Genomic DNA, 15,417 nt, shown 5'->3' on the forward strand with positions numbered 1-15,417 from the left:
GCTGGACATTGGTGCCCATAGCTGTGATCTTAGCTACTTAGGAGATGGAGGATTTCAGTTCAAAGGCAGCCCAGGCAGGACCACAGATGTCCCTGACATGGGTCAAGCCTCCGTGGGAAGCACGTTAAGCTGGAGGTAACTATCAGCACCCGAGGCGGTTGGGCCAGGCACGCATAAGAGGGAACCTAAGGTTCCCTCCTCTGTTATTGTTTTTTTCTGGTACTACAATTTGACCTCAGTGCCTCTTACACGTGCTTGGCTTTTTCTGCTTAAGGCTGATGTTCTAGCACTTGAGCCAACATCCAGTTTTTTGCTGATTAATTGGAGATAGGAGTTTCATGAACTTTCTTGCCCAGGCTGGGTTTGAACCATGATCCTCAATCTTAGCATCCTGAATAGCTAGGATTACAGGCATGACCCACTAAGTACTGGGCCTGTAGACCTGGCTCTCCTCTACCTGAAAACCATATCCTGAGCTATACCTGGAGACTATGACAGTCACCATAATTAACATAAAAGCAAAGGAAGGACTTTGGTATTTCCCACTGGATTTTAGGCTCCTGGTGACAGGCATTATATACTTTACAGGAGAACCCCAGCCCATCTGGTCTTCAGTGAGTGACATCATGATTCCTCATAGCTTCTGGAAACTGGGTGACTTCTTAAGTCTGGGGCAGATCCTTTCTTACTAATTATAATGATGGTGGTGATGATGATGATGATGATAATTTGGTGATGACTTCCAGTCAGGAGGGGCCAATTACTCTTCTCAATAATGATTTAAATGGGTCACAGGACAAATGCTCAGAGTAAAAAAAGGAAGCAAAGTGGTTGTAGAGTGGGGTAGGGCCCAGGTTTGGAGATAGTAGGAAGGCCAAGTTCTTGGGAAGCCAGGTTGGTTTTGTGCCCTGGGATTAGCTAGTGACTCCTTTCCCTTTGACTTGTTTATTTTTGTAGAGGAAATGATAGAATGCATCCCTCTCCTCAAATTGCCATAGGTAATAAAAGCAGTTGTGGTGTCTCTTCAGCAAACAAGAGATCTTAATAAACCAAAAGCCAAGATTTGGTTCTCAGAAGCAGAGACTTCATCTCTGTATTAGGAAACTTAGGCCCGGCCCCAGAACACTGGGAAAGAGGTCAGTGATTTCCTAACTGCAAGACTTGAGAAAAGGTAGGAAGTAAACACAGCATGTGTCTCACCTTTGTCTATGTTTCTTTAAGACTTTCTGGGAATGTTTCCAATTTACTCTGGCTAATCAGAACAGGTGCCACCTGCAAGATGGAAGGCCTCCCCTTCTGTCTTCTTGCCGAGTTATCACCAGGAGAGCTTCACTGGAAGCAGGTGCCACAAGAGAAAGAAGAGGATCTGGCATGGGGTGAGGAACAGAGATGCTGTAGACACCAGAGTCGACTTGTAAGTGAGAATTTAGGGTGAGTAGCCAGTAAGCATTCACAATAAAGGAATGTGGAAATATAAGATGGAAGACACAGCCAGGTGCTCGTGGCTTATGCCTGTAACCCTAGCTATTCAGGAGGCTGAGTTCTGAGGATAGCGGTTCAAAGCCAGCATAGGCAGAGAAGTCCCCGTGAGACTCTTATCTCCAATTAGCTACTCAAACATCAGCAGTGAAGCTGTGGCTCAAAATGGTAGAGTGCTAGCCTTGAACACAAAGAGGCTCAGGGACAGTGTCCAGGCTCTGAGGTCAAGCAGTAGTACTGGCGTTTACATGCGAGCGCGTGCGCACACGCACACGCACACGCACGCACACACACACACACACACACACACACACACACACACACACACACAATCATTGAAGCTGGGACATTTCATGTCTTCCATTTTATTTTATTTCATTTTTTGTCAGATGTGGGACTTGAACTCAGGGCCTGCCTGCTGTCCATGTGTGGTTTCTCCATATGGCTTGGTATCTTAACATGATGCCAGTTGTAAACCAGGAAGAAAGCTTTAGTCCTGCTAAGGCCTGGGCCCAGAGGTCCCAAAATATCACGTCTGCCTTATCTATTGGCCAAAGCCAGCTAGGGGGTATCTTAGTTATCTTCTGTTGCATAACCAACAGAAGATTTAAAATGGTTTAAAATGGCAATAGCGTTTGTCTCTCACTACTTCTGTGAGCCAGGAACTGTGGAATAGCTTTTCTGAGCAGTTCTGATTTGGGATGTCTCATAAGATTTGTAGTGAAAATGTCAATCAGGGCTATGTTTATCTAAAGGCTTCCCTGGGGCTGGAGGTCCCATTCCCAAGGTAGTTTGCTCATGCAGTTGGCTGATGGTGCTTTGTGTGGACAGGAGGCCTCAGGCTGCCTTTGGGCCTCTCCAAAGGCTGCTTGAGTATCCTCACAACATGGCTGTCATTTCCTTCAGCGTTAGTGATCCAAGAGACCATGGCAGAAGTCATACATTGTCACCTCTGTCATCCTCTATTTGTCACATAGACTAGTCCTTGTTCCTGGTGAGAAAAAAAAATATGAAAGGATAAGAATGATCAGGAAGAAAGGGTCACTGGGGACCATCTTGGAAGCTGCCTGTCAGCTGACACAAGGTCAGCCCAAGAATCTAAAGAGTGGACAATCAGACATTATGTGTGGATGAAAAAAATGGCCAAGAGTTTTTTTTTTTTTACCATTTTGGCCATCTGTGAGTCATCAGAACTAAACTGAGAAATTTAGAAAGATCAGTCATGGAGCTTGTATCTGTCTGGAAGACCATACAGAAAACTATTGGCACAGAATGGATGGATCTATTATTTTATTACACTGAAGGCAAGTCAGGCTAAGCTTTAAAACATTTTTAAGAAAGCTTTTAAGCTTTAGAAAGTTTTTAAGTTAAGCTAATTTTAAAGTTATTGGGCTGGGTACCAGTAGCTCATGCCTATGATTTTACCTACTCAGGAGGCTGAGATTTGAGGATCACAATTTAAGGACAAATCCTAGAGACTTTTCTCTAATCCTTTAAAAAGCCAGAAGTGGAGAGTGGAGATGTGGATCAAGTATTAGAATGCTAGGAGAGAGAGGTGGGGGCTAAATAAGACCACAAGTTGCTGTGTGTGTGGGGGGGGGGTGTTAAAGCAGTTGCTCACACCTGTAATCCTAGCTACTCAGGAGGGTGAGATATGAAGATTGAGGTTCATAGCTAGCCAAGACAGGAAAGTCCATGAGACTCTTATCACTTATCTCCAATCAACTACCAGAAAACTAGAAGTGATGCTGTGGCTCATAGTGGTAGAGTGCTGTCCTTAAGAGAAAAAACTCATGGACAGTGTGCCCAGGCCCTGCGTTCAAACCCCACAACTGACCCTCCCCCCCCAAAACCCCACAAGTCCCCAGGTCCCAACTCCCAGTTGGAACAATACATACATACATACATACATACATACATACATACATACATATGCTGCAAGTTATATACCTAAAGCCAGATGGCAAGTGATAGAACAAAAGTTAATCCTCAGACCCTTCTGACTCCAAGCCAAGCCTCTCCTTTGTCTTATGCTATGTTGCTGCTCCTGTGGTAGTATATTAAATTTTAAATAGAGAATACAACATTATAAATCTGACAATGGCTATGTAAAACTATGCTTTAAAAGAACAAAGGAAAATATAAAATGCGGGCAATTATGAAACCTTGGAAGAAAATGAATGTTTTCTTCCTTCTACATTTAAAAAGTATTCTAAAAGGATTGCCTATAACGTTCATAAACTGAAAAACCTAAACCATTTCCTGCTGTGGTGGACAGATGGTTGTTGGGGGGTTAGAGGAGGGGGTAGAGTTCTCCACCTGTGATTTGGTTCCTCTTCTGCTGAGTGGTATTTATGATACTTTCACTGTGTGGATCTTCCAAAAGCCACGTCACTGTTAATTAGCTCTCCTGTGCAAACATAGGTGAGGTGTTAAAAGATGAGCTTCCTGGGGGGAAAGAGGATATGTTTCTGATGTAAGGGGATGAGAAGAGCTGCTAATTTTCCCTTGATTGATTGATTGATGTGCTGAGGATGGAACCCAGAGCTTCATAAATGCTAGTCAGAAGTTCTACCACTAAGCTACATTTCCAGCCCCAATATTCCTGTGAAAATTGATCTATAATGTCATTTTTTTCTAGTTCAAGGTTAAAGTGACTGTCTTTCCAAGATGAGTTTATATAATCGAATAAAAGAATATTTGAAACTGATGCTATACACTAGATAAAAGTGGACTGGTTGTTCGAATAATTAGATTCTTTTGGTTTCCCATAGCCATAAAAATGTGACTCTCTCTTCCTTTCTCCCTTTTTTCTCTCCCTCTCTCCTTTCCTTCTCTCCTCCTCCCTCTCCCTCCTTAAGACTCAAACTCGCTTTCTGACCCTTGCTGCTTTTGCTCATGGCTGGCACTCTACCACCCAAGCCAGACCTCCAATTTGAACCACTTTTTCTCCTTTTTCTTCTGTCTTTGAGGCTTAAGCACATTGTTCCATTCTCTTTCTGCATGGATCACATGCATAGCTGGTCATTTTCTCCAGGGAAGAAACGATAGCAACTACTGGCTTCAATTATGTAAACATGCTCTACTGAGCACTGCATATACAGCTAACCTTGGGGTTGTAGGCGCAGGTGGTAGAACTCCAGACTGAGCAAAAGCAAGTATTAAAGAGTGAATGGGCAGTCTTAGAACAAAAACAAAACACAACAGCAACAACAAAAAAGAAGCAACACAGCTAATCTTTATGATGGCATAGAATGTGAAGGCTCACCACTTATAGATTAGACAACAGGCACTTGGAAGAGGTTCTCCAAGGTCTCTGAGCCCAGGTCAAAATAGCCTCAAAGCCCAATACTTCCTTCCTAAAAGAACATAACATGAAAGAAAATTCATATCTTACATAACTCCATCCAAGCACTCCTTCTCCCTGTGCCCCCCCAATCTTGGAGAATCAGTTCCATCTGATAATGAGTAAATAGAAAGTACTGGGTTTTGGGCTAGGAGCATAGCCTAGTGGTAGAGTGCTTGCCTAGCATGTATGAAATCCCAGGTTCAATTCCTTGGTACCACATACACAGAAAAATGCCGTAAGTGGTGTTGTGGTTCAAGTGGTAGGGCGCTAGTCTTGAAGAAAGTCCAAGTACAGTGCTCAGGCCCTGAGTTCAAGCCCCAGGGCTGCCAAAATAAAAAGAGGCTGGTGCGGTGGCTCATGCCTGTAACCCTAGCTACTCAGGAGGCTGAGATCTGAGGATGGTGGTTCAAAGCCAGCCCAGACACTAACGACCGTGAGACTCTTATCTCCAATTAACCACCAGAAAACCAGAAGTGGTGCTGTTGCTCAAGAGGTAGGTGGTAGCCTTGAGCTGATGAGCTCAGGGACAGTGCCCAGGACCAGAGTTCAAGCCCCATGATCAACAACAACAAAAAGAAAAGAAAAGAAAGTAGTGTGTCTGTCAGGTCTCAAATAATTCTCCTTAGAGAAAACAAGGAACAGGGGTTAGAATTTAGCATCTTTAGAAAGTCCACTTCTGTGGCTACACTTAACCTTGTCACCACTCAGGATTAGTTACTGATGACAGTCTTGCCCTCCCTTATGTCTGAATGTCCACAAAGTCTGTTTTGTTTTGTTATTCATCTTTTGTTCACTCCTTGGAACCCCTCCCTGGGTTTCCTTCTTTCTCCATCTGAATTAGAAGCCTGGATGAATCACTTAAACCATCGTTGGTCCAGTATTTCTTGTTCTTGACCCTGTTAACCTCTGATTCTGGGCGCTGGAGCCATCCATGCAACCTTAAAGCCCTGACGCTGCCTCAAAAACATGTCTCCTGGGGCTGTCCTGCAATCCCCTTCTCTTCTGGAAGCTCCCTTCCAATTTGTCACTGTTTCCACACAAAGCCCCTTGGTTACCCATTCTCAAGGCATGACTTTCCTTCCTTCTTACAGGCTAAAACCTAGAAGCTACCAGGCCTAAGTTTCCTGTTTCCTGTCCTCCACCTATGAATGAATCAGCACTCATCCACACCCTCCATATCCACATTGAGGAAGAGAAGGTGTCTTCTTGTTCCAGGTGACTTCCCAAGCCCCTGGACCTCCTCGGGCCCTGATCCATCAGTCCTCTCCTACTCAGCTTCAAATTTTTCTTTTTTCTTAGCTCTTTTCTTCAGCCTGGCTCTAGGGAGCCTTAGCGCTTCTAACCTCATCTACTTTGCTTTTGCCTCAGATTCTGAAGATCTCTTGATACCTAACTCTAAAGAAATTATGAGCCAGGAGGTTGGCCTAGTAGTAGAGTTCTTGCCTAGCATGCACAAAGACTTGGGTTCAATTCCTTGGTACCACATACATAGAAAAAGCTAGAAGTGGTGCTGTGGCTCAAGTGGTAGAGTGCTAACCTTAAGAAAGCCCAGGGACAGTGCCCAGGCCCTGAGTTCAAGCCCCAGGACTGGCAGACAGAAGAGCCTATGGAAGCTTAAGGGACAGCTGAAGTGTGGGTTGTAAGACCCTGGGTTGAGGGAAGGGGTGAAGCTAGAGGAAGCAGCCAGAGTTATATCTTAGGTTTAGATTTTGTTTTAATGACTTAAGGCCCCATAGTGGCTAGAACATATAGAATGTGTATATACTGCGCATGTTCAGCAGGTATTTGGGGGACAAAGGGAGGAGTCTTAGTTGATATTTGAATTTAGCCTCATTGTCTCTGACCTTTGTTTTAGGCCACAACAATAAATCAGATACCAAGTTCTGAAATAATTCCTTTCATTTGCAAATTCAAAGTACCTGTAGCTTCATTACTGGATAACAACTTACACATTATAAATAATTTCAAAGTTAATTGACTATACCTATAGCTGTACAACACTTGGAGAAAACAGGTTGCTTTCTCACATGGTGCAGTGATTGTCTGGAAACGCCAACCCACAGCCTCAGCACAGCACTAAGTATCATATTGCATGTCTAGAAGAATAGAAAAATTTGAAGTGTAATTTCTATTAAATGCCTGTCATAATCATGCCATCAAAATGGAAGACCTTGTAAATCAAGTGCTAGGGAAGGTGACTCAAGTGAGAGAGCAGTTTCCAAGGAAGTGTGAGGCCCTGGTTTCAATCCCCAGTAGCAAAATAAATAAATAACAGAATATAAAATTGAACCATCGAACATTTCAAATGAAATTGAGCCATGACTATAGAGCTCTCACATACATTTTTTGATTCATTTGACTTTCATGCCAGTCCAAGGGGACAGCATTAGCAATCTGACTCTCAAAAAGATATATTAACTTGTTCAAATAAAGATCAAGTAGATGGTATGAGCAGCGAGACCATTAATCCAAAGCCATACTTCTATACTGTATTTCCTTTTGGTAAACATTTGTGGTATTTGCTTCTTTGCTATTTTGAAGGCATCTATCCTGTGTCTGGCAACAAGGCGGCATTTTGGCAGGCATGGAAGTAGAGCAGTTAGGAGAAACCTCATCCTTAGGATTGTGAATGTGGGTTCTTTCTTTAACTAGCCCTGCTATCTTAGACACATCGCCAATTCTCTGTGAGCTTCAGTGTCCACACCTGCAACATGGAGAAAATAACAATCATAACTACCACACAATCATAGCAAGGTTTCAAAGAATTGCTTTGTGCAAAGGACGTGGCACAGTATATATGTATCAACCTTTTAATAGGTAGGCTGCATTAGTACTGTTATGTTATTTTTCTTCTTTTGTTGCTCATGGGGCTCGAACTCAGAACTCAGACACTGATACTAAGCTCTTTTGCTTAAGGCTAGCACTTTACCACTTTGAGACACATCTCTACTTCTGGTTTTCTGATGGCAAATTGGAGATAAAAGAGTCTCATAGACTTTCCTGTCCTGGCTGGGACTTTCCTGCCATAGCTGGTTTTGGTCCTTAGATCTCAACCCCCTGAGTAGGTAGGATTATAGGGGTGAGCTACCAGTGCCTGGCTTGCTTATTTTTCAAAGCATCTAAATCCATACTTAAAAAAAAAAGGTCTCCCTTTAAATGTTTATTCAGGTTCTTCTTGCTCTAGTTTGAGGCCATGTTGATGCTTTGTTATTTAATTGAATATTTGGGTATGGGCAAGGAGGGTGGCAAGAAGCACTCTGAGAGGTATATTGTCAGCTTTCAAGGTGTTTGCAGGGGTCTAGCACCAGGGCTACTTCCTTCTTCCCAATCCTCCTAATGGGATTGGAGATTGTCTTCAAGCTGGCATTGATAACTGCCCTTGGTATATGTTTCCAGATATTCTTGTGTGTGTGTGTGTGTGTGTGTGTGTGTGTGTTGCCTAATTTATTTTTAAAATTGATTTATTTATATATTTTTTATTTTGAGTAGGTATACAGGGCATTTTAATTCAACATACCAATTTTTTAATTTTGGTTTTTACCAGTTCTGGGGCTTGAGCTCAGGGCCTGGGCACTGTCCCTGAGCTTTCTCAAGGCTATCGCTCTACCACTTGAGCCACAGCACCACTTCCAGCTTTATTTTGTATATATGGCAGCAAAGAATTGAACCCAGGGTTTCATGCATGCTAGGCAAGCACTCTACAACTAGACCACACTCCCGGCTCAACATAAAAATTTTTGAGTACATTACACCTCCATCAGTGTCATAACCAGGGTCATTCTCTTTTTACCTACCCCATCTAGATCAACTCTAACCATCCCTTCAAGTTACATTTCCAGATATCCATATATGGAACCCTCTCCTGTTTGGACAAGAATTCCATTTTGTTTGGGGATAGCCATGGAGGCAAGTAGTGATGCCAGGCAGGGATATCTGCCACCCAGAGATATCTGCTACTCAATTCTGATGAGATCAACCAGTCTCTGTGCAGTTGTGCCCATCAGCTATCACAGCATAACATGGGTATTATATAGAGACCATTCAAAGAGCTGGAAGGCTATGCTGGAGGGGTTTAGGTTGGAAGAGGATAACCTCCAAATCCAGGGCAGGGATGTGTGGTCACACAGGTGTCTGGGACACTGGGACAAGGAAGGGAATGTGGCCAAGAGGATGAGCCAGGCTTCATGATAGTGCAATGTGTCACTTGGCCTAGTGATGAGGATGAGCAAGGCTGTGTTTGCCATTAAGATATATAGGTATTGTGTTACGTCTTACTTATTAGTCAGAGAACAACACTGACTTCCTTAAGTTCTTAGCCTTAGGGACTTCCGAGTTTTCAGCTGTTGCTTCTAAGCCAGGTACCCTTCTTAATTCAGTTCATATGAATCCTTCAGGAAATTGTTTTATTTCTCAGCAGGTGATCTCTAGCTTACTAGCAAGACTCTCAACGACATTACGAATTTTGAGGATAAAAAAGGATTCTGGATTTATCTTTTTGACAACTGAACTTGAATTTTGTGTCTAGGATGGACTTAGAATACACACCTTGGAGTTTTCAGAGCAGCTTATCAGAATCATCTGGGCCAGGGGTGTTGTAATATGAATGCTAATTTCCCCAGGCCTATCCAAATCCAATCAATTGGAGACTTCCCTGTGGGACTTTGAAGTCTGCTTGTTAAAATTTTCTAAGATGTTGATGCTGCTGTTTGGGATCTATTGAGGTAGAAGGCAATGCAGATAAGCAGAGGGAATTCTCACAGTGGACCAGTCCTGTGCCAGAACTGCCTGTCAACCCAGGTTCACAGGTTAATGGTACAATGCTCTATGACAGGAAAATCATCATAGGTGAATATGGGTTTCTAGAAGTTATTTCCTCTCTCTGGGCCTCCGATAATGGTCTCTTTAAATTGAGCTATAAAAACTAGCAACAATTATTTTATCATTTTGGAGATTGGATTTGCTGGACAGGTGGATTTGCTGTGTGTGTGTGTGTGTGTGTGTGTGTGTGTGTGTGTGTGTGTGTGTGTGTTGGGGATCCCAGAGTCTACTTTCATGCTAGACAAATGCTCTGCCACCGAACTATCCCTTTTGCCTGGGATTTTGCTTTTCTAAGCCAATTTCTGTAACTGGACGGGGATAGACAGAAATGTCTGACAACCCTCTAAAACCCTAAATTCCAATGGGCCATGGCCCCATGTAATCTCAATGGTGAGAAAACAGAGACAGGAGGATATTCAATCCTAGCTTATACTATATAGTGACACCTTGCCTCAATAAGAAAAGCAAAAAAGCCAATCTCAAAGCAACTGAAACCCCAAATTCGACTGCATTTGCCCAGCCTAGCAAGATATCCCTGATTCTTGTGGCCTGAGTTTCCTTCAGAGGCACTAGTTGCCAGGATGCAAGAAAAACCTTAAAAACGCAAAAAGCTGGGGAAAGCGTTGCAATCACACTAAGAGAAAGAACCCTTTACACCTCCCACCCCAGCTCTCTTAGATGACACTCTCCAACTCCCGTGGTCGACCCCCGCCCTTCTCTAATCCCGAGGTCATCTGTCCCTTTAACAGTCCCGATTAATAGCTCGCCCATTTCCCCGGCGGCTCCCCGGCGCGCGGTAGGGGCTCGATTGGTCTTGCCTGGCGCGCGGCTGGCTCCGCCCTCGTCGCTCGCTGATTGGCGGCCGCTGTCGCGGGCGCGGGGCGGGTCCCGCGGCGGGGCGGGGCAGCCGTTGCCCGAGGGCGGGCGGGCGGTGGGACCGCGACCGGAGCTCGAGCAGGAGCGGAGGCTGAAGCCGGAGTCGCGGCGACCGCCGAGTTCGGGCGCCGGCGCAGTACCATGAAGCAACCGGCGGATTCGGGGTGAGCGCTCCAGGGCCGGGAAGGATGGTTGTGGTCGAAGCCCACGGGGAAGGCCCGGTCCCGGGCCGGTCGTCTCCACAGGTCTCGGGAACCGGCGGGTACCGCGGCCGTTGGCGCGGCCGGGGCGCGGTTGGCTCCCCGCCTCGCTGCCCTGGCTCTGGCGAGGACGGCGGCGCCGGGCCGCGACGTCTCAGGCCAGCTTCTCCCTTCTCGGGGGTCGAATTGGACCGGACCCGGATACGAGGTGCCCACCGGCCGTCGTGAGCCTGCGGACCTGGGGGTCGCGTTGGACCCCCGGGGCCGGGAGGCGGCACTTGTGTGCACGGTAACCCCGGGTTCCTGCCGCTCCCCTCACCCACGTCGCGAAATGCTCGGAAGTAGAGAACCGCAGTTACTTTCCCTCGGGTCTGTCAGCCGCGGCGTGTGCCTGGTTTGTTTTCCTGTAACTCCTGACGGACGCGGGCGGCCCGGAGGTGGCTGGGGTGCTTCCCGAGGGAGGCGGAGGCGTGCCCAGACCCCGGGGGATCGGAAGGTTAACAGGTGACTTTGGGCCCGAGGCCTAACGCCGAGGTGTGACGGTGCCGGCGGCTGTCCGAACGCTGGGACCCGAGGAGGAACGGAACAGCCGGCTTCCATTGCACCACCCGTTGCCACCCGCGCGGGATTCGGTTGGTGCATGGGAGTTTGCCCCATTGAAAACTTAGCCTTTCCCTGGGGTGGATGGATGCTTGAAATCATCAGTTGTTAGGGTTACAGGGCAGCCATCAAATGTAAGGGCAAAAGTCTGTTAGCACCCTCGCTGTCTTCCTCTAGAGCGGTGGAATACTCGGTCATTAGGGTTTTTTTTTTTTATTATTTTTATTTTTGCCAGTCCTAGGCTTGAGCTCAGGGCCTGAGCACCGTCCTTGGACTTTCTCAAGAGTAGAGCTCTACCACTTGAGCCTCAGCTCCACTTCTGGCTTGTTTCTATGTATGTGGTACCGAGGAATTGAACCCAGATCTTCCTGCCTGCTATAGGCAAGCACTCAACCACTAGGCCAAACCCCCGGCCCCTGTTTGTGTGTGTGTGTGTGTGTGCCACTTACGGAGAATGGACATTTTTTTTTTTAAGAGTTGAAGGGGAAATGTGGACTCCTAGAATGCAGGGAATGCTGTATGCTTGTTTGAAGTCTAGGCACTGTTCTGAATTGGAAGAAATATGCCTTTTACTATCTTGATTCTCATCTACAGATAAAGAACAGTGGCTTCAGGGTCCAGGGATAAGCTGCTGAGAAGAGGTTTGGTAATTAAGAGGAGACTGGAGGGACAAGTGGTCATTGACTTCTGGGGTAGGAACAGTTAGAGTCTAGGTTTGTGATTTCGGGGGAACCTTAACACAGGAGTGTGAAACTGCCATTTCTATTAGTTTGTTCCTCAATCCTTAAACTGTTTCATCTTCTTTCAGATTCCTTGATAAATTGATAGTTGATCTGCATTTGTGGAAAACCAATAAGCTTCCTGAGGTGGTACTGGTGGAGTCAGGTTTTTGCTGGGTCTTTCAGATTCCTTAAGCTCCTTCTAGTAGTGACAGTGAAGACTGGAAAGCAGGATATAGTGGGCAAGGGGTGAGCTGCATCCAGAGCACCTTTATCATCAGGAAAAGATGTACCTGAGATGAGGAAGATGGACAGATAGATTTAGATCAGAGCCGTGTGGTAGCTGAGTCCATTGACAAGTAATCCAAGGGCTAGGCTTTCTGAGGGGGAAGGAAAAGTTAGGGAGTGATTTGGGTTAAGTGCTGGAAGTTTGGAGAGGGAATAGAATGTCATTATGTGAGTGATTATTGAGCCTAACAAATGGCATGTATGCTGCTTATTATTAGAGGTTGAGATGCGAGAATGCAGCAGAATGCTTGAAGCAGCATCAGGGAAGAACAAGCTTTTGGTATAGAATAGCTATACTGGATGTTAGGGACAAAGAGAAATTGCCTGGAGTCAAGAAATATTTATCAAACAAGATTTTAGTGAGAATGTGGTGTGCTTGGAGGTGCCAAGCATTGTAGATATAGTGGTAGATAAAAAGGGGGAAGAAATTGTTTCTAGAGGACTGGCTTTCCTTCCAATCAAAAGCTGCCAAGTTTCTGAAGCTCTTAATACAAGAAAGGGGGGTTGGGAAGGAAGAAGAAAAGAAAGGGGAGGAAGTGAACAGAATGTTACTTAATGTAAAAACAGAGGGGAGTGGTGGAAAAATTATTCTTATTGTAGATTACTTTGGTATCAAACCAAATTTGGAAAGATAAGTTTGCTTTTTGGTGCTGGTTCTGGGGCTTAAATTTAGGGCCTAGGCACTGTCCCTGAGCTTTTTTTACTCAAGCCTAGTGCTCTATCACTTGAGCCACAACTCTACTACCAGCTTCTTTTTGATAGTTAACTGAAGATAACTCTGTAGACTTTCCTGCCCATTCTTCGAACTGCTTTCCTCAGAAATCAACCTGCTAAATAGTTAGTATTACAGTTGCGAGCCACTGACATCCAACTTTGCAAAGACCAGTTTTGTATGTTAGGCTCAGAATAAACCTTTTTTTTTTTTTAATCTGGGGCCAGAAGTGTGGCTTAGTGGTAGAGTGCTTGCCTAGCAGGCATGAAGCTCCAGGTTCAATTCTCCAGTCCCACATATACAGAAAAAGCCAAAGGTGGCTTAAGTGGTAGAGTGTTAGCCTTGAGAAAGTTCAAAGACAGTGCCCAAGCCCTGAGTTCAAGCACCAGGACTGGCAAAACAAAGTGAAACAAAAGAAGTCTTTTTATCCACTGGGTCCCAATGGCTCACACCTATAATCCTAGCTACTTGGCAGTCTGAGATCTGAGGATTGTGAGATTTGAAGCTAGCCTGGGCAAGAAAATCCAAGAGACTCATTTAGTGGTGGTTCTGCAGGTTGAACTCAGGACTTTGGGAACTCTTTCTGGGCTTTCCCTGCTCCCGGCTGGCACTCTTAACCCACTTGAGTCATGCCTCTAGTTCTAGCCAATATCTTTTAATGATAAATGCCTGTTCTTTTATTCAATTCATTTATTCAAAAGTTAGGAAATTGTTTAAAGGAACACACTGTCCCTGACTTCCAAGTGCCTATGGTTAATTTTCCTTCCCTGGATATTATTACCAGGCTTTTTTTCTTCTATCTAATCCTTAATATGTTCTGAGGGTTCCCACTTGGAAATTGTTAAGGTCATAGGAATATTGGATCTTTGATTCCATCCCAGAGCAGAAGGTGATTAGCAGAAAAGAAGGGACTGTGTCCTACCATTTGTGTCCTCTCCCATTCCACAGCAATGTCTGAGGGTGGTGGAGATACATGTCTTTATCAAAGGGGAAACTGGGGCCCAGGCTTGTTCAGTTACTTGTCTAGGGTAACATCCTGATTAAATGTAGAAGGGGATTTAAGTTTACAGCTTTCTTATTCCAAAATGTGTTCTTTTCTTCCCATTGAACATGTTACTTTTCCTGAGAGTAGGATGGAGTTCATGAGAGGTAACTTAGCCAAATGTCCACTTGGCATCTATGACAAATCAGATTCAGAGATGTTCACAGAATTTTTCATTAATGAGCTACATTGCCCATGTGGTGGAGACAAGTTAGCTGGTGTCCTCCCTCTCCTCCAGGTACAGTTTTCAGGTAATCCTTGTGGCCCTTGGGAAGTCTGTGCTTACTGCCATTCAAAGGTGACCATATTGACTAGATCTGAATCCTAGTGCTTTTATTCAGCAGCTGTTACCTTGAGTAAATCCCTTTGTTTCTGAACAAAGTGGGCACAATATTCTACAACGCCAAGATAACCAGGTGCCCACCACATCTACAATTCTAGCTACTCAGGAAACTGAGATCTGAAGATTATGGTTTGAAGCCAGCCGGGGTAGGAAAGCCTGCCAGAGTTTTATCTCCAGTTAACCACCAAAAAGCCCGAGGTGAGAAGTATAGCTCCAGCGGTAGAGTAATAGCCTTGAGCTAAAGAGCTCAGGACAACACCCAGGCCCAGAGTTTAAGCACCACAACCACCACCACCACCACCACCAACAACAACAACAAAAAGCCTGAGGTGGAGCTGTGGCTTAAGTGGTAGAACACTAGTCTTGAGCCCTAAAAAAAGATCAGGGATAGCTCCCAGGCTTTGAGTTCAGGTCCCAGGACTAGAACAAAGCAACAACAACAAAATCCCAACCTATAAACTGCGAGTGTGACATAGTATGCAGTGGTTTCCTTATTTTGGTACATAAACAGTAGTATCATCTAGTCAGTGATCTGAGGTTGGCTGGTTTGTAGCATATATAAATATATAAGTATATATATATGTAATTGTGGGGATTAAATGAGGTCACTCATGGCTCTGATTTACAGAACACCTTGTCAACAACTGCTGTTGTCAAATGACAGACTGAGCGGTTAACTGTAGGCGGCTCTGGGGAGTATTTCATAAGCTTTGTCTCTTGGAGCCTAGACAGTAATCCATGATCTGTGGACTAGAGGATGAGTTTCTAGTTTGCCTGGAGCACTGTCCTATGGCTGACTCTTGTCCCCAAGAGAAGCATTAACTTCAAGAGCTAATGAGCCATGGATAGACAGCTCCCTTTGTCCTGCTTGTTGTTCATTAAGGTCTTGTCAGCTTTAGAGCCCAAGTTTAAGACGAATATCAGTATTAAAATACTAAAAACTTGTGCTGATGGTGAATATTCTTACATGGGAATTTTAAAGTGACTTCTG

General features: G+C 44.9%; 1 protein-coding gene and 1 long non-coding RNA gene across 4 annotated transcripts in view; one reads left to right on the plus strand and one right to left on the minus strand.

Annotated features, from left to right (window-relative positions):
• Positions 1-1,870: 1,870 nt before the first annotated feature.
• On the minus strand, positions 1,871-7,526 carry LOC150051160 (uncharacterized). Its single transcript, XR_016538285.1, has 3 exons — positions 7,248-7,526; positions 3,799-3,889; positions 1,871-2,470 (listed from the first exon to the last, which is right to left on the minus strand). It is a non-coding gene; the product is annotated as an uncharacterized LOC150051160 (long non-coding RNA).
• Positions 7,527-10,590: 3,064 nt separating this feature from the next.
• Tex2 (testis expressed 2) overlaps positions 10,591-15,417 on the plus strand; it is an 87,875-nt gene continuing 83,048 nt past the window's right edge. The window contains exon 1 of one of the 3 annotated variants that reach the window (XM_090349936.1): positions 10,591-10,686. The gene's annotated coding sequence lies outside the window, so the exon portion shown is untranslated. The remainder of the gene's footprint in view (positions 10,687-15,417) is intronic. The other 2 variants (XM_090349935.1, XM_090349933.1) reach the window with 2 other exon arrangements.

This window comes from Megascapheus bottae, chromosome 17, assembly GCF_031878675.1.
Source record: "Megascapheus bottae isolate mThoBot1 chromosome 17, mThoBot2.hap1, whole genome shotgun sequence".
In the NCBI taxonomy this organism is placed as follows: Eukaryota; Metazoa; Chordata; class Mammalia; order Rodentia; family Geomyidae; genus Megascapheus; species Megascapheus bottae.